Source organism: Gallinula chloropus, assembly GCF_964237585.1.
Source record: "Gallinula chloropus genome assembly, chromosome: 2".
Lineage (NCBI taxonomy): Eukaryota > Metazoa > Chordata > Aves > Gruiformes > Rallidae > Gallinula > Gallinula chloropus.
In genome coordinates this window covers 156619825-156637890 of record NC_140086.1, presented here as the reverse complement: position 1 = coordinate 156637890, position 18066 = coordinate 156619825, and the positions used below count along the sequence as shown (strand labels likewise).

The 18066-nt window shown below is 46.3% G+C and overlaps 1 protein-coding gene across 3 annotated transcripts in view; it reads right to left on the bottom strand.

Annotated features, from left to right (window-relative positions):
- The window catches only part of PRKAG2 (protein kinase AMP-activated non-catalytic subunit gamma 2), a 224098-nt gene that overhangs the window by 84856 nt on the left and 121176 nt on the right, over positions 1-18066 (bottom strand). The window contains exon 1 of one of the 3 annotated variants that reach the window (XM_084260544.1): positions 15564-15577. The exons of the other annotated variants lie outside the window; for them this stretch is intronic. The gene's annotated coding sequence lies outside the window, so the exon portion shown is untranslated. Of the gene's footprint in view, positions 1-15563; positions 15578-18066 lie in introns of those variants that run through there. 3 annotated transcript variants of the gene reach the window in all.

Here is an 18066-nt window from a genome sequence, read left to right as displayed (position 1 = left end):
TGTCAACTGATGACGCAAGGTTGGCCTGTGCCTTCCCAACCACATAGGATTTCTTGACCCTTGATCTGCCACCTTCTTCTGTAAGCATCTCGCTCCTCTCTAGGCTCTTCTCAGTGATAGCCAGTGATAGGACAAGGGACAACGGGTGCAAGCTGGAGCAGAGGAAGCTCCATGTTAATATAAGAAGGAACTTTTTCACTGTGAGGGTGATGGAGCACTAGGACAGGCTGCCCGGAGAGGTTGTGGAGTCTCCTTCTCTGGAGACATTCAAACCCACCCGGACGCATTGCTGTGTGATTTAGTCTGGGTGATCCTGCTCTGGCAGGGGGGTTGGACTAGATGATTTTTCAAGGTCCCTTCCAACTCCTGACATTCTGTGACTCTGTGAAAGACTTCCTGCTAAAATGTTAAATCCAACACTCCCCTTCAGGCCCACAGGACACTGATGCTATTAGAATAAGCTAGGGGAACTCCTCTAATGTATTCTTCTTTCCTTCTTATTTTACCTTCTGTTTGCAAGCTGATTTAAACCTTCCTCGCCCACTTGCCTACTCACCAGAGTACCTGCAAGATCAACCCCCAAAAAGCACGCCATGGAGTGGCTTCCTCTGCTTGGCTGCACAGTAGGTTGCAGCTGATACCTCCTCTCAGAGCCCAGCTCCATGGTGCCACAAGCTTCTGGCAGGAAGGCACACAAGTGCCCTTCAGCAGAGCATGCTGACATTTTTCCAAAGGGCTGGCCAGGCAATCTTCCTCTCCAGGAAATCCTTCCCCTCCCTTGTCATCCAAGCCCAGCTTCACACCACGGCCCATCCCAGGTCACTATTACAGCATGCCTCCAGCACATGACAGCAGTCACATTCCTGGCTTGTTTTACTCCTCAGAGCTGTCACCCTGCTATAAAGCATATGAAAACAGTAGGAGCCAAAAGGACTCAGCATGTTGGGTGTGAGCACCTAAACAGCAGGCTCTTTGGAGCCAGGGACACCTTCGTGCCAGAGATTTCCCTCACTCAGTGAGGACATATGATCTATTTAAGGAGATCTACCTTTGCCCTTTCATTCTGCCTTTCCCTTCCATGACACCAGTTCTCATCCTTTTTCAGGTGTCCCCCTAAATCCTCGGAGACTTCAGTTCATCAGCTGTGGACAGGTGGCTCCTGCTGATGCTCTCCACTACCTTTCACATGCAAGGTAGTACTTGGGGTAGGGATTTCACAGCCATCACATCAGTCCTCAGACTCAGGAAGGCTGAGCAATGCCTGTTCATGTACAAGATAGCCAAGTGACAAACCCAGAGGAGCTGCACACTTTAAGCTGCAGAAGTTGGGCAAATCCAGCAGTTGCAAAAATCACCTAAGGTGAGCAAAGCACCTGGTGCTTCTGTTGTACCAGGCCAAAGCTCAGTGCATCTCCAAGCAGGTGCATTTGAAGTGGCTGTCCCTCCAAGTTTGCTACCTCTCTGAAGAGGACACAGCAGTATCTGAAAGCTCAGACATAAGAGATGGAGGCAAAGTCTGTGATGTGAATGTTAATATACTATGAAGGGAAAAAGCAGAAGCAACTCTGACTGGCTAATGTGCCAGAGCAGAAGGCATGGGCAGGTCTTAAATACCTGACCTCAGTATGTCCTCCCTAGACGGATCAGCAAGGAAGATGCATCCATTACGAGATCTGCACTAGGCAACAACCTGTGGGCGGTGATCTGACCATCTGGCCTGTTGTTTTCTGTAACTCTACAACAGCCAAGGAAAGGAAGTGTACAGAAGACACCTACGCCCTTTGATTTAAGGCTTTAACCCCTCAGGAATCTTGTGCACACAGGGAAAGATGTGGAAAGGGGCTTCAGAGGAGGCTTTGAGGAGGGATCCTGAAGGCAGGACCAGACCTCCTGGTGAAGGGACGACTCCATCAGCCAGGACCAGATCAAGCAATTGGTGAGGCTGCAGCCAGAGCCCTGGCAGAGCTGCTCTAATGATGCTCTCCAACTCAGGGCAGATGATTACTACCATCTCCACCCCACCGCCCTGACCACCGATACAGCTAGAAACACAGCCAGGGCTTGGGGCTTCAAACCTGGAAGAATGTATGTACAACCTAAAGCCTTCTGAAGAGCAGGAGGCTCTTCACAGGGCAATGGTGGTCTTGGCAAGAGGAGAGGGTCCTCTGCTTCTAACCTCCCCGGACCCCGTGCAGGTCCGTATGATGCACAAACAGCTGAGTGGGGTGCTGGTTATGCAAGTACTGACTCAGATGTCACGGAGCACAGCCAACACCGCAAAGACCGTGGTGAACAACTGTCAAATGATAAAAGATTTCAGTCACTGCTGACTGAAGCTGGATTTAAGCTCCAGGGAAAGGCTTTGTATCTCATTACCAACCCGCTGCGCCAGTCACTTCCCTCCGCAGCTGCACTATTTTGACCTCATTTCTGAAAATAAATTATGAGCTGTTTTCTCCTTGTAACAAGTAACTATTGCACTGGGAAGCTGGTTGTTTCAGTTGGTAAAGCAAAGCAGTGCTGCAACCTGTTCCTCGAAGCACAGGCAGCTGTGAAGAAGAGCATCACTACCTCCATCCGGCATAACCTCATGATACCCAGGACTCCCATGCAGAAAAGCCATTTAGATTGAATCTCTCTCTACTAAGAGACAAGTTTTTAGGCACTTCTGCAAGTAGAAAACCGCTATTACCCCAGTTTACCAAACGTTGGAGAAACTCTATTTGATGCTGAGAGTCACCTGCTGCTGCTCAACACAGAAGTAGTCAGATGGTGAAAGGCCAGCTGGTTTTATGGAGCCATCTTGATACAGATTCATGGCTGACAGATCATTAGCTGAGCCAGGTCTTGCAAAAAACAATCAAAAACTGTTGTCTGGTCCTTCCAGTCCAGATTCAGAGGATGTAAGATGAGGAGACTCTACTTGCCAAAAAAATCACATCTTTTGCCTCTCTGAGCCTCAATTTTTTCTGACAGCTGATTATGTTCCTGACACCTCCAGAAAAATAGAAGATGACACTGCAGAGACAGCACGAACATACAATCCTTAGCTCCTAACAGCCCAGAGCTTACAGATTGACTGCAAAGAACATCAGGAAGTTCTGCAATGTTCTCCTTTCAAGAGAGGACAGCTTATTACTGAATAGTGCTCCCAGCCCTCCAAATGTTTCCCTAAGAATTATCCTTAAAGGTTCATGTCACATCAGGAGATGTTCAGCAGTTCACTTCCATCACACTGTGAAGCTGTGGCCCAAGGAAAGAGTTTTTCCCTTTTCTTTTTTAATTAAAAACCCCACAAACTATTGCATTGATCAAACAGATAGAAGCTGCCCAAGTTTCACTACTGTAAAAGCAATTCAATCACTGTTTTGTGGAAGAGAGCTGGTAGTGAGCAGACATGTTTGTCTTGATGCAGAACTGAACATGAAGCACCGCCCTGAAGTTCTGTGGAACTTGAACAGGATCCAGCTTGGAACAACTCTGTTGTACCAGTGTTGGACCATGGTCAGTACAAGCTGAACACCAGCCCAGGCCAGCTGAGACCTCCGGACCATCACGTGGCTGGCCACTAGCCTTGCAGAGCTTACAGTCAAGGTATTCACACTATGTGGGGCCAAGCGTGGGATCTCTGACAGCGCTGGTCTCAGCCCTCTCCACCCTGGTGATGCAAAAGAGCGCTCAGCCCTGCTCCAAAGCACAGAATGTGCCAGGTTCTGCCACCTCACAAAACCCTGGAGTTTGGATGAAAGCACCATCTTAGCACAGACCTGAAACTCTGCAGGGTCAAGACTAGCATACATAGTTTCTGGAGAGGTCTTCCATTCAAGTGCAGCATCAGCAGGAGTGGTAGTAGGTTGAAACCAAGAAGAGACGGTGGGTGTGCCAGTACTGCTGCTGCTGGGTCACTTGGGCAGAGCAGGAAGGTTGAGAGTTCAGGAGTCAGGGGATGGTTTCCCCAAAGTGACCATTATTTGTATTACTTGGTGCTCCGAGTGCATTGCTTCACCTCAGCAAACAAAGCTGCGATGACATTAAAGGGCTCTGACGGCGAATCAAAACTACTTAGTGTGAAGGAAAATAATCAGACCTGGACAGGGAACTCGGGCACAGCTGGCTGCAGGAGGAGGTCAGTGCTACAGAAACAAAAAGGATGTCACCCAGAGTGGGCTTAGCCATTAAAATGGCCAGGGTAAACAAGGTGCAACCTGTGCTCGTACCTCAGCAGCATGCAATTAAAAAAGGGATCCCTGATGGATATAATTACATAACTCTGTCATTACTGAGACACAACAGCACTAATTGATGTTCTTGCTTCCCCACGCCACGGGTTCTAGCAGTGGTGAAGGTGCTCCCCGCCACTGCGCACCTACGTACAGCAGCAACGAGCAAGGAATGGGTAGAAAAGAAGACTGAGAGGGGATCTGATCAATGTTTATAAACACCTGAAGTGTGGGACACAGGGGGAAATGGGCAGCCTCTTCTCAGTGGTCTGTGGGGACAGGACAAGTGACAATGGCCTCAAGTTGGAGCACAGGAAGTTCCGCACCAATATGCAGAAGAACTTTTTCACAATGACGGTGACAGAGCCCTGGGACAGGCTGCCCAGGGGGTTGTGGAGTCTCCTTCTCTGGTGATATTCAAGACCTGTCTGTATGCCTCCCTGTATGACCTGTCCTAGGGACCCTGCTTTGGCAGGGGGATTGGACTTGATGATCTCTGGAGGTCCCTTCCAACCCCTAAAATTCTGTGATTCAATGAAATAAATCCCAGCAGGAACAAAACAGAACTCATTACTATTTCTCATTACATTCCTTTGATCTGTCACCTGAAGTCAATCCAAATCCAGCAGAAAACATCCCAAACCTGTGCTTGAAAATATACATACATATATATGTATATCTCAATCACAGAGTTTTCATTTACATTCGCAAATCCTTCCCCATTTTTCTCTTGTTGATGTCAAGAGCTGAAGTCTTAATGACATTTTGCTCTGGCTCTGCATTTAACACCACTGCTGATAAATACATGCCAGCAGCCAGCTGAAGCAACAGTTGCTGCAGATCCAGTGTCAGAGTGTGACAGACATGTGGACGGCTGCTGGAGGTGGGGAACACGCAGCCGGGGACCCTGTGATTCCCGGTCACGTGCCACAACGTGATCAAAGAAAACTGGCTCAGTCCTTTCCTTCGATCTCCTTCCTCTCCTGCCTTTCCCTAAGAGCTGTCAGCTTCCCTCTCTCGCACTGGGAGCCATTTGGTTTGACTGACATGGGAGATTTACTGAAATTAAATTAAACTGAGACAGGAGGAACGCGGGCTGAACACAAGGAAACTATCTGCCAGGGATATAATATGTATGAAGCAAAGGGGGCAGGAAATGCCTCAGCCATCCGCGGCCACTTCATCCCTCGTTTACTCAGCTCTGGGCTCTCCCAGGCACCTTTCAGACAGATCCAAAACCTTGAGCCAAGGGTTTTCTCAGGCTCCCTGGTAGGCTTTCCTTCCTCTTTACTAAGCACTGATGCTGAGGAGGGTGATAGTACATTTGCCTGCTGCTTGCAGGTTTTTTTTACTGGTCCTACTCTCTCTAGAGCAGAACTCTGCCCAGTTCTTCTCTTCTGCTTCTTTGTCCCCATCTGCTGATCCTAACACCCGAGTCCAAATTCAGGACTCAGTTTGGAAACGATTGCACAATTGCACTGGCAGAAAATACGTGTCTCTGATGACATCAGTAGCAGAGATGGGACCTTGCTGGGAGCCAGGTGCTGTCCTTGGCGGGGATTTCATTCCCTTGTGAAGATTATAGTCCTGATGTGTGCTGAAAATGCTGACTTTGCTATGTCCTCCTACAACCCCATGGGGATTATGGGACTCTGCCAACAAACCTCCTCCTCCTTCTCCTCTCCTGGGAGTGTCCCTGCTCTCGTGGTGCTTCTGTTCCCATGATGTGCTGGGGAAGAGGATGCAGGAGCACAGCGTTGCTCTCCTCACCAGCCTCCTGGTGACTGGTACCATCACCTACACATGAGCTGGCGCTTGCCAAAGCACAGGAGGGTCAGATGGCTCAAAGTACGGAGCCAGATTTCTGCAGATCCCAGGAGAATCAGCATCAAACACAAATATGTCCATCCAGCTCTGCAACAGTACCAGGGACCAGCTACAACAGCCCAAACTTCTGAGCACTTTGCAGTAAAAATGGCCAGAAATCTTGAGGAAGAGCATTTCTGCCACAGATTATTAAACACTCTGCAGATCCCTTCCAGGCTGCTGTTTTCTTGTTCTGTGGAGAGAAAGTTATTTGCCCACACAAACATGTGGCAATGTCTAGTTTATCTCTGAAAAGCGATAACACATTTGCTCAGAACCACAGGCCTTTTTAAAGACCAAAGCCAACATTTGGTACCGGAGGCTTTGCCACAGCAATGTGGAGTCATCATGACTGAGCACTGAGAAGTTCTTCCTAGGTAAGTTCTCCAGCCACAGAACTGCTTAAAGTGGGAGTTTAATGCAATAAGGCGTTTTCACCTGCAGCCCACTGCGTATCGACTGATCAAACTGCAGCTTCAAAGGGGTCTCAAGTGCTTGGAAGCAGCAGTATGGTTAATGAATAATGTAAACTAAAACTCAACAAAGGCGAGACATCAGCAGTGGAGTACACGGGGCTCTGCGGAAATGAGCTTCCATTAGATTTAATCGGAGCAATATCTCCTGTTCCCCTGAGAACACTGATGCAATTTATCCCTTGAGCTACATTTGCCTATGGAGTCAGACCCATTGTATCATTTACACCCAATGTGTAGAGCATAATCCACGGTATGATGTAAACCAAAATAACAACTTACACCTCTCAGTTTATTCAACTGTGATTTCTATGCTGACAATAAAACCTGCTCTTCAAATAGTTCGGCAGAAGCACAAACTCGACCACTACCTTCCTTTTCTGAGAGGCCCCAGCAATGCTGTCAGCACACCCCTGTTCCTAGGCAGAGACATGCATTAATTCATGACTTTTCCTGGGCAGCCAGGGCTGGCTGAGCTCCCACCGTGCCGAGTTGGAATGCGAAGCTGCCCCGTCCTGGCAGGCTGCTGGGGTCAACCTCTGCCATTGACTCAGCTGCCCCCGTTTGCACTTTGGTTGTTAATCGGACCCCTCTGACACCATGGAGATGACTCCTGCTCAAATAGTTGGCTTCACGAGAGGCCAACTTGCAGATAAGGTGTAAGATGGAATGTAGCACAGAAATTCATGGGAAAAGCACATGCTTCTCATGATGGCAGCACACGGGACAGCTAGGCTATAAACCGTGACTTGCTTTGAGTTTTCCTTCCCCATAAAGTCAAGCTTTCTCACTTTAGGGAGCTTTCAAATCTGCTCTGCTTTCAATCTTCTACAAATTTCATCCCATGTGGATAAGGAAACAGATTCTTGTCAACTCCCCTTACTCCAAGTGCCAGCCTGGCTTCCCAGCTCTCCCACACGAGCACAAATCCCCATTATTTTCATTTCCCACTGCTCCAGTCCTACCCCTGGGGGATTTTTATGCCTTGCCTCTCATGCAGACTCTATCCTTTCTGGCTGAGGATGCTGGGCTCCATCTTCACTTCTGTGAGGAGGCTTAGAAATCTCCACACCCATTCAGCTCAAGCTGAGGGCAGGTTTTTCTGTGACTTCTAAATTGAACTATTGTTCTACTTCAACACCTCTCAAAAAAAAAAAAATCCCTCTGGGATTCACAGGGGTTCATTTATGTATTAATAAGCCAATGCAACTAATCTGGGCTTGGACTCTTAAGCTGTGTGTATCTATTACATGGAGAAGGGAAGATCATGGTTTCCAAGTACTTCTGCTGGCCATAACACCATGGAGTGACCAAGGTGAACTTCCTCCCAAATTCCTTGTTCAGGTCAGCGTATCTTCAGACTTGCTGGCACAAACTCTGCAGCTCACACTCTGACTACAGTAGAGCAACACCAACAAACTGTTCCTCCTCCAGAACGTAAATACAACCCAGCATTTCACTAGCTGCGTTAAGTGGCCTCGATAGAGCCACAGCAGTGCTACCAAAACACTGGATTAGATGTAGATGTTGCACAAGCTGATCCAAGTGTAACTCTTCCATTTCCTGGCACCTTGCACAGTCTGGCTACCTGCTTTCCATCCCACACAGCCAGGAACGAGCCGCTACTTTTGAAGTGCCATGCCCAACGCTATGCATGTCCAGTCAGTGTAACGCTGCTCTGTTAATGAAGTTAATTTCTGGTTTAGACCCTTGATTTTCCATCGATATGTCCCGGGATTAAACAAAGGTTGTAACTGTATATGCAAATGTCCTGCTGTAACTAACACAACATTTGCATGTACATATTGTATTCACCCATAATAACTGTTGCAAATGCCACAAAAAAAATCACCAGCCTATTTTTTAGGTATTTGACCCTATAAATGTCAGGGCTCCCATCCACATTTTCACTTGTGAGACATTTAAGTCTTCCCAATATTTTTCTGCACCCAGGACTAGCTATAAAATTACAAGGAAGGGAAAAAGAAAAGCTTTTCTTTTCCTTTTTTTAAAAGAAAATGGAAGCAATGGGATTTCGGAAGCCAGGGATATGAGACACTACAGATTCAATGAGCTGCAATAAATTTAGACTTTGGCAATTCTGTTTCACAAATGGCTTTTGATTTCTTTTCTCATTTACATATGCACATGAAAAAGAAATATCTCACCTTACTCCTCATTTGTACCTATTTACAAAGTGAGAATCAGACTCATGATACATAATATGATCATGAAACCAGTAGTTATGATCACAAAAAAAATCACTGATCACAACTACCTGTAGAAGACTTAGTTGAAATAATGATATAGGTGATGAAAAGGAGCCAAACTAAACAGGATACCAGCTCTGCAAGCCAACAGCCTGATTCCTCTGATTCCACTTCCCTTTCTACAGATGGAGGGAATATCTGAGTGAGCTGAGGCTGTTTAGACTTGAGAAAAGAAGACTGAGAGGGGATCTGATCAATGTTTATAAACACCTGAAGTGTGTGAGACAGAGGGAAATGGCCAGCCTCTTCTCAGTGGCCTGTGGGGACAGGACAAGTGACAATGGCCTCAAGCTGGAGCACAGGAAGTTCCGCACTAATATGCAGAAGAACTTCTTCACAGTGAGGGTGACAGAGCCCTGGGACAGGCTGCCCAGGGGGGTCGTGTAGTCTCCTCTGGAGATATTCAAGACCCATCTGGATGCTGACCTGTGCAACCTGTCCTAGGGACCCTGCTTTGGCAGGGGGGTTGGACTCGATGATCTCTGGAGGTCCCTTCCAACCCCTACGATTCTGTGAGTCTGTGATTCTGTGATCACTTACCTACCACACCACGCTGATTTATGACTTGCTACATGATACTATAAATGTATATGAAGCCTCTTGAATTTTACACAACAAAATCTTGGGGAAATGTAAAATACACTATTCCCTCACCTTAGCAGCACTGAAATACATGCTCCGTGTCTTCCAAACGGATGGAACACGTGGCAATAGGCTAATACTTTTAATCATTGCTCTTCATACGTGAAGCTGTACTTCAGGAGAGGAAAAATGGTTTGGGATTGATTCCTTCTCTCATTTCACTCACGAGCAAAGGCCTTGACCTAATTCTCAATAAAACTCACAGAGAGAGTGCTGGTGAACCTTACCTGAACTCCAACTCAGTTAGCCACTTACTCTGTGCATCTGCTCATGCAGTTCCTGCCTCGGAGTAACTTCTCAAGGAAGTTGTTCGTTCTCTGACTCGCAGTCTCTGCTCCCTCTACTCTCCAGTGTTTTAAAATTCAAAAGAACTTAAATTATAGCATTCAGGGTTGGGTTTTTCCCCCTCCTTGAGCATAGTTGGTCTTTCCTATGCATGCATTAGGTTTCTATGGCAATGGGCGTCGTTTCCTAGGTTATGGCCAGGGATGGTATTTTCATTTGGCTGTGACATTTTATTAATTACCAGACTTACCGACACACTGCCAGCTGCCTGTACCTGTCTGCATTTGCCCATGTGTACAACAGGCATTAGCAAATTAGGGAAAAAAAGCCCATCATAAATAACCTTTATAGAGCCCAGATTTGCAACCATTACATGTAACCACCCAGGCTGGAAGCCTTTCAGCCATCCCAGGAGTAAAACTGTATCGTGTCTTCGAAGATTTCATTCTGGGGACTCTAACATAAAGGCACGTCCAAGAAAAAGAAGAAAACAAAATCATTATTTCTATTGTGCAGTAAGGGACATTACAGAAAGGGAAGTAGAACGGCAGATTTAATGCCTGTATTTAAATAAACCCCCAAACATCACCTGTGGAAATAGAAGCATTTAGTCTCCTATACAATATACTATATTGTAGGATCAGACTAGATGTTAGGAAAAAATTTTCACTGAAAGAGTTGTCAGGGCCTGGAACAGGCTGCCCAGGGAGGGGGTTGAGTCACCATCCCTGGATGTGTTTAAAAGACGGGTAGATGAGGTACTTAGGGATATGGTTTAGTAGAGGACAGGAATGGTTGGACTCGATGATCTTAAAAGTCTTTTCCAACCTTGTGATTCTGTGATACATCAGCAAAGTAGGAAAATAGAAGACACAATGGCAGTTGTACCAGCCAGTGGAAAGAGTGTTTGTGTGTGTTAGTGGAAGAACTGTGGAATTCAGCTCTGTAGGAAGTCAGCAAAAGGAATCCTACAAACAGTGGAAATACTTTCAAACTGGTACAATATTAATCTAACAGATCGGTGCAACATATAGCAGCACAGCTCTAAATCCTTACCACCGAATGCGTAACAGAATGGGGCTGTGATGGTGCCTCACTCATTTCACAGCCTCATTGAGATGCCTGCTCATCATTCCTTGATATTTGATTTTACATGCTCACACAATTCCCTAAGTTGTCCAGACGCCATTCAGTGAACTGCAATCACTCCTGCAGCCCGAGACTGAACATTGGGTGTCGCAACCACTCTTATTAAATCAAGGTAATTTCAAATGTGGGCAAATGCAATGGCTGGTAGATGTGGCCCTCTAAATTTGTCCAAAGATAATCTGTGGGCATGTCCAATTGACAAAACACATGGCTTGGCTGCTGTCTTGTAGCAGGACAAGTATCACGCCATTCGGTAGCAAAGAGACACCCGTACTCTAAGGGTGAAGCACGCTGAGGTTCAACCTCTGAGATTAAATGTCTTTCTCTATGCTGAGAACTTCCACATACTTTATTTCCATAACCAAATCTGCCAGACCCAGATGCAAAAGGTCTCCATAAAACCAGGCTAAAGCAGCTGGAGGAGGGCAGGCCATAGAACAACTCTGCAAGGGATGTTGCCTTCTGCATTAGTGAGGAATGGGGCAGAGATGGGCTAATCCAGCCAAAGCATGGCTGAGGGCCAGAGCGCCAAATTCAAACCTTCTTCTGCAGCAAGAGCTTGGGATGCTTGTGCTCCTAGCACAGAGGCCCATCTTTGCCTCAGCAAATTGTTTTTTCCTTCCATCAACTTTACAGATGCACTGGTCCATGCTGGTGGTCTAAGTGACCTGAGCAGTCATAGACACACTCATGAAGGAGAAAAGACAACCACAGTCTTGTCACAGCCCTGGATCTACCCTGGTGCTGCTGCTCCACAGTACAGAGAGGAGATTCACCCCTTTTCTCCCTCCAGATAGCCTGGGTGCAAGCCTGGTTTACAACTTACAGGGATCTGGACAGAGACTGATAATGAATTCTTAGATCTAAGTGGCTGCCAAAAAAACCCGCCTCATGGAAATCAAGCAAAGCTGGTTGTGAGACCAACTGAAAACAAGTTAGTGTTTGTCAGACATCTACAGACAACTGTCAGGCTCAAATACTCCAAATAGTACCAAGAATTTAAAATTCAGTCATGCAAAATGCTAAACCCCAGCCTGGCAGACTGGAAAACTCTGTGTTTTTAACAAGGGTAAGGTTAAAGTAACTCTGCTGGTTTTAAACAGAGGAAATGTAGGAGGAAAAGTATGGGTTGATGCTTTGCAAACAGGGAAGTAAATTCAGCTACTGTTACATCTTCTGTTAGCAAAATAGTGTAACAGCAATCCCAGGCAAGTGTGATTCTGGAGTAAGGACCAGCCATACGTTTCTGCCCTGAAGTCCCTCTGTCAATCACCAATTTTAACTAGTCACACAGAATTTTAGGGGTTGGAAGGGACCTCCAGAGATCACTGAGTCCACTCTCATGTCTGGATTTCAGTATCATTACCAGAAAAAAGCTGAATTCTGTATCATAGGCAGGATGGCCGCTCTGTTCCCTGTCCTGTCTGTATGGCAAGGTTTATGCAAAATAAAATAGAAGTCCCTAGAGCTGGTAGAAGCATTTCTTGCTATGAATGGTCCCTCAGTGAGATCTCCACATGAGGAAGCATTTATAGTGTTTGAAAGGCCAAGCCCAGAAACGCTGCTGTGAATTCAAATGCTGTGAAAATCTACACTTATGGCTTTAGTAACACAAGGCTGCAGAACAACTCATTGAAAAGCACAACAGGTCAGATCCTTAGATGCAATAGCCCTGCTCTTGTCACCAGTAAATTGTGTATAGTGTGTGTTATCAGCTTGCCACGTGCCCTCCTGGCTGCCCTGAGGATCTCGAACTCCACCGTTTCATGGGCACTGCAGCCAAGGCTGCCCTTGAGCTTCACATCCCCAACCAGCCCCTCCTTGTTGGTGAGAATAAGGGCCACCATGGCACCTCTCCTCGCTGGCTCCTCTATCACCTCAAGAAGGAATTTATTAGCAGCACATTCCAGGAACACCCAGAGGTCCCACCTAAGCTGATACCTACAGCACATGACAATGCATTTTCCAACTCATTCCCAGAGCCGCGGGATGATTCGAGACTCATGTAGCAAAGGTATACATGGGAGAGCAAATACCAGCTGCTTCTCCAAAAGCCTTACAACACATCAACCAGCTTCTCATATTAAACTCAGATCAATTCATCTTGGAATCACAATTCCATGTTAATGTACATCAGATGGTGATAGCTGAGATACATCAGAGAAGGTTTGTGGCAACGGCGGCTGCAGGGAGATTCCTGCAGAATGAGAGTCTCTCTCCACATTTAGCACTCTTTCCAAACCCGGCCCCGCAGTGGGGAGCTCTGGCTTCCAGGGATTTTGCCAGCTGGGTAAACAGAGAGGTTAAGGGAAGAACTGTAAGCTTGGACCTGACACCCATATCCATGGAATTAATTTAAGTAATTGCACCGGTGCCTTAGCTAAGCACTTTAGGAAGCCAACTGCCAGCACCTGGATGGGAATGTTTTTATCTGAGTTATCCAATATCACTCAGCAAGCTCTGATCAAGGGATCAAGGAGCAAAATTTAAATCTTCATTTCCTCTCTCTCTAAGTGTTATACATATAACCACCCCATCTGATAGGGCAGTCCCAGTCATCTGAAATTCAGTAGCGTAGCTCCTCGAGCATCCTTTTAAACCTCATGATAGAAAATATCTGGGCAACCAACATGCTGATGGCAATAAAAAGCATGTCTGTACCACAACCAGGAGACGTGAAACTGAGCCATACAGCCACCAAGCCTGCCAACACCTTGGGGTATTTATGCAGGTGTCTGGCTGAAAGCTCCCTGCCCCAGGCTTACCTGGTTTAACTCAATTAAAGCCTTCTCTGCCCAGCTGCATGGTGGCTGTACGTAACTGCACCCTGTGAGAGACACACAGCCCATCAGATATCCTCCATGTGGACCATGTAAGCAAATGAAAACTGGGCTGCTTTCCTCTTTGTGTGTTCAGCAATATCCACTGTCATTGTAAAGTTAAGGATTATTCTATGTCTCCTTTTGGTTTTCTCAAACACAAAATATAATCTCACTTTGAAAGGGATACGGCACCTACAAAAATCCCATTCTGCCTGAATTTCTCTTACTCACCCCTCTCCCTTCTGACACAACCAGAAGCTAGTGTAGAGAAACACACTTGAGAAAGTTGGCTTATTCTGGTCTTTCTTTCCATCTCCCAACTATAATCCTGCTGGATTTTCCCCTTTGCTTGTGTGGACTCAGAAAGAGAAAGAGCTTACATAACAAACTACCTTCTCTGTCCTGAGTATCCAGAGTGCAGATTGTCCCCTTCATTGTGGACCACATGGAAATCACTGCATCTGTCAAAGACATGAGACTGCAATGAAACCATAAGGGGTAGAGGAGCCTCCTGCTACTGCTTTCTGTCCTGGACATGTGTTTTTATGAGAGAGAGCTGTGGCTGTTCAAGTAGGTGTGGCCTTTATAATGATGAAAGAGATGTGAGCTCATCTTGGAGATCGAAATTAGATATTAGGAAGAAATTTTTTATGATGAGGGTGGTGAGGCCCTGGCACAGGCTGCCCAGAGAAGCTGTGGCTGCCCCTGGATCCCTGGCAATGTTCAAGGCCAGGTTGGCTGGGGCTTTAGGCAGCCTGGGCTAGTAGAGGGTGTCCCTGCCCATGGCAGGGGGTGGAACTAGATGGGTCCTGAGGTCCTTTATCCCTGTAGCTTTCTCTTCTCAAAGCTGAACAACCCCAACCCTCCCAACCTGTCTTTATAGGCTCCTATATGTTCGTCTTCTGTATGTAACTTGAATGGGAGCATTCGCTCCAGATAAACTGCACTCCTCAAGGTGAGCTAGTCAGCACATGTTGGAATGGATGCAGAGGGGAGCCACAAAGATGATCCCAGGGCTGAAGCACCTCTCCTGTGAAGACAGACTGAGAGAATTGGGCTTGTTCAGCCTGGAGGAGGCTCCAGGAAGAGCTTGTAGCACCCTGCCAGTACCTGAAGGGGCTACCGGAAAGCTGGGGAGGGACTTTTTCAAGGGCATGGAGTGATAGGATGAGGGGGAATGGTTTTAAATTAGAAGGGGGTAGATTTAGATTGGATATTAGTAAAAAATCCTTCACTACAAGGGGGTGAGGCACTGGGACAGGTTGCCCAGGGAGGTGGTGGCTGCCCTCTCCCAGAGGTGTTCAAGGCCACACTGGATGGGGCCTTGAGCAGTCTGGTCTAGTTAGAGGTGTCCCTGCTCACTGCAGGAGGGTTGGACCTTGATGATCTTTAAGGTCCCTTCCAACCCTGACCATTCCATGGTTCTATGATTCTATGATATGTCCCCTTTGTCTGAACAGAGAAGCTCAAAGTGAAATAGCAGGTCTTGGGTTGATTTCTTTGAAATAAAATTTTAGTTCTGCTTTTGATACTGGATCCATCCTGGCTGAATTCCTTCATCTCTCAGGCTCACTGTCCTCTGTGAAGAGGTGGAATGAAGACTGAACATACTATTGCTCTCCCAGACTATAGTACATTATGGCAGACAGGGATCATAAAGACTTTCTAGAACTGCTATAATAAACCCTCCCAATTGAAATATTTAGGCAAAATTTGCTTTGGAGGAGTAATGCTCCAAGTGTCATGTGTAGCTCCAACTAGTCTTTTTCAACCTCTCCTGTTATTAACACAGGTCCTGCTGCAGTCCCCCACACCATCCCCCTGTTACCATCTTACCCTATTGAAAATGGACTATTTGTGCTCCTCGTCCTCTCGCAGACACTCTCTTCACTGTCACTCTTAGCCCGGATTTACTATATTTGATTTCTTCCCTGTGAATGAGAGCAAAAAACCAGAAAGACCTACTGACTCCAGCAGCAGCAGCAGCACCCCTGCGATTTAGCTGCACCCTCCCTGCTACCCTTTGAACGTCAGCAGCAGCCCACTCCCCGCTGAGCAAAGCGGCTCAGCTTCAAAGCATCTCTTAAGCTAAGCCAGAAACTCCTGCACGCGAGCAGGAGTCAGCTGGGGTGAAATTCAAGCTCCAAGTGTGGCTGAAAGCAGCTCTGATTTTCATCTGCTACAAGAATTCCTCTTCTTGTAGCAACTCATTTTCCTGGACAGCCTCTCATAAGGGGTTTTAAACTTGCAGGATTTGGATTTCTTTTGTTAAGTCTTTTCTCAAGGTTCAGAAGGTCTAAGAGTCTGAGGGCAAGGAGGGAGTCAGTGTGTATCACTTGCCTACAAAATATTTGCATTTGAATACAATTCAGTTATTTTGTTCTTGTGTCCTTCTGAACACCCCAGTAAGGAACACAGAGCTGGGGCTTGTTACTTTTTCAGTGTGATACTGCATTTGTCACCTTGTATTTCTGTCTCACAAGGCATCTCCTCCGTGTCTTTGATGAAGAATATTTTTGCAAAGAACATAACCAGCTTCCCCTGTATCTACTTGTCCTGAAACATTCCTTTTGCCACTAGATAATGGAATAAATCCAAGATTTCTGTTTCCGATCCATCAGTGAACAGTGTGTTCTCATGCTGTAACTATGTGCTCTACAAACTGTCTCCTAAATTGCAGGCACTGAAGCTCCCTTTGTATTTCCTGTTCTTCCAGATGCCGGTTGAGCTCCGATGAACTCTGACACCTGCCACTTCAACACAACATTTCAGTCTGGGATGAGGAGTCTGAATTTTAGAAGCTGAAAAAGGGGAGCAGACCTGTCCCATATGCCTTTAGACTGTTTTTCCCATCTCCATCTCTCAAGTTGTAGTCCCGAGAAGTCAAACACTCAGGGTGTTGTGGCAGGGGGGCCTATGCGTGGGGTCATGTAACCCAACACAGGACAGAACCTGCTCTGTGGCAGGTGAGTTGGCTCTTAACCTGACTTTATCTGAACCATTAAAACAAGCAGAACTTCTGCCAGCTCCCTTTAGCTGATTCCCAGCTCTTGGGAGAAGGAGAATGCTCTTAATGTACAGAGCAGTATCGCTTTAGAGATACAGATAATTATTTTCCAGCTTAAAACTATAAGCTAAGCTAAAATAAACTCCTAAACTTAAAACTAAAGCCTATGGACTATATACATTAAGGAATAGTTTTGATAAGCTGTGTCTGATCTATTGGGTACATCAGGACAGCTCCCGTCACCAAAACCTTTGAAGTGAAGAAGCTCTACAGTTCAGGTCTCACCTATTTCTGCCTCATTTCTTGCCACAGCAAGAAGGGAACCTGGGCAGGGATGGGGGCTAAACACAAAGACTGAACTGCAACCCACCAGTGGCTTACCCCCACTTTTCTCCTCCAGGCAGGAAAGGCATGGCAGGTAGCCACACAGAGCTGCTACTAAACTTCAGATCAGACTCCGCTGAACTTGCCCTACTTGTCACTTCTAACCTTGCTTTTATCTGCTCAGCACTTCACACCTTCCCTCTGCAACATCAGCCTTTTGCTTTCAGTCTCTCCTTATACCCTGATAAACGTGATGCTAATCACAATATGTGATGATAAGATTCATGGGGGATTTAGACAGAAAGCCCTGAGACTGGCCAGAAAAGAAACCCAGTGACAGGCAGATAGATGGCTTAAGGAATTGATAACAATTTAGGACACTGAGACAATATGAGGGTCAGGAAGTAAGGCTCCTTTTGTAGGTATTTGTTATTTTCACCACATCTTGATGGGATGGAACAATATTATCAGAACTGTACAGATGGGAAAACAGGTTTTCTCAACCCATTTGTGGTTTCTTCATCATAAAACTGTGGCCTTACCTATACATCAGCATTTTTTTTTCCTGCAGCACATCTAGAGCTCTCCATCTGCCACACCACCTCCCATACTAACTGGATATAGCATAGCTGTCACCGCCATAGCAGAACGGGTCTAACCAGGCATGGAGGCACTCCAGTGTGAACTGGTGTGCTGTCAGGGGAGCACTGCTCTGAGAGCAATTTGCCTGTGGTTATAACATAGCAGGAAGGAAAAAAACCCACCCCAACAACGCATTTGCACATACAAGGTTTTTCTCCTCAGCTAGAGGAATGCAAATGCCATGCAGCCTTTACATTGTCTCACACGGTTTGGCTGATTATCACATCTCTAATTCCAGTTCACACAATCCACACAGCACTTTCTTATTATGGATGTGCTGCTGACATGTACAAAGTCTGATTAGATAGTTAGGCACAAGCCAAGGAAGTAATGAACACACATCGCCGCTTTTCGGGGAATTCTTTT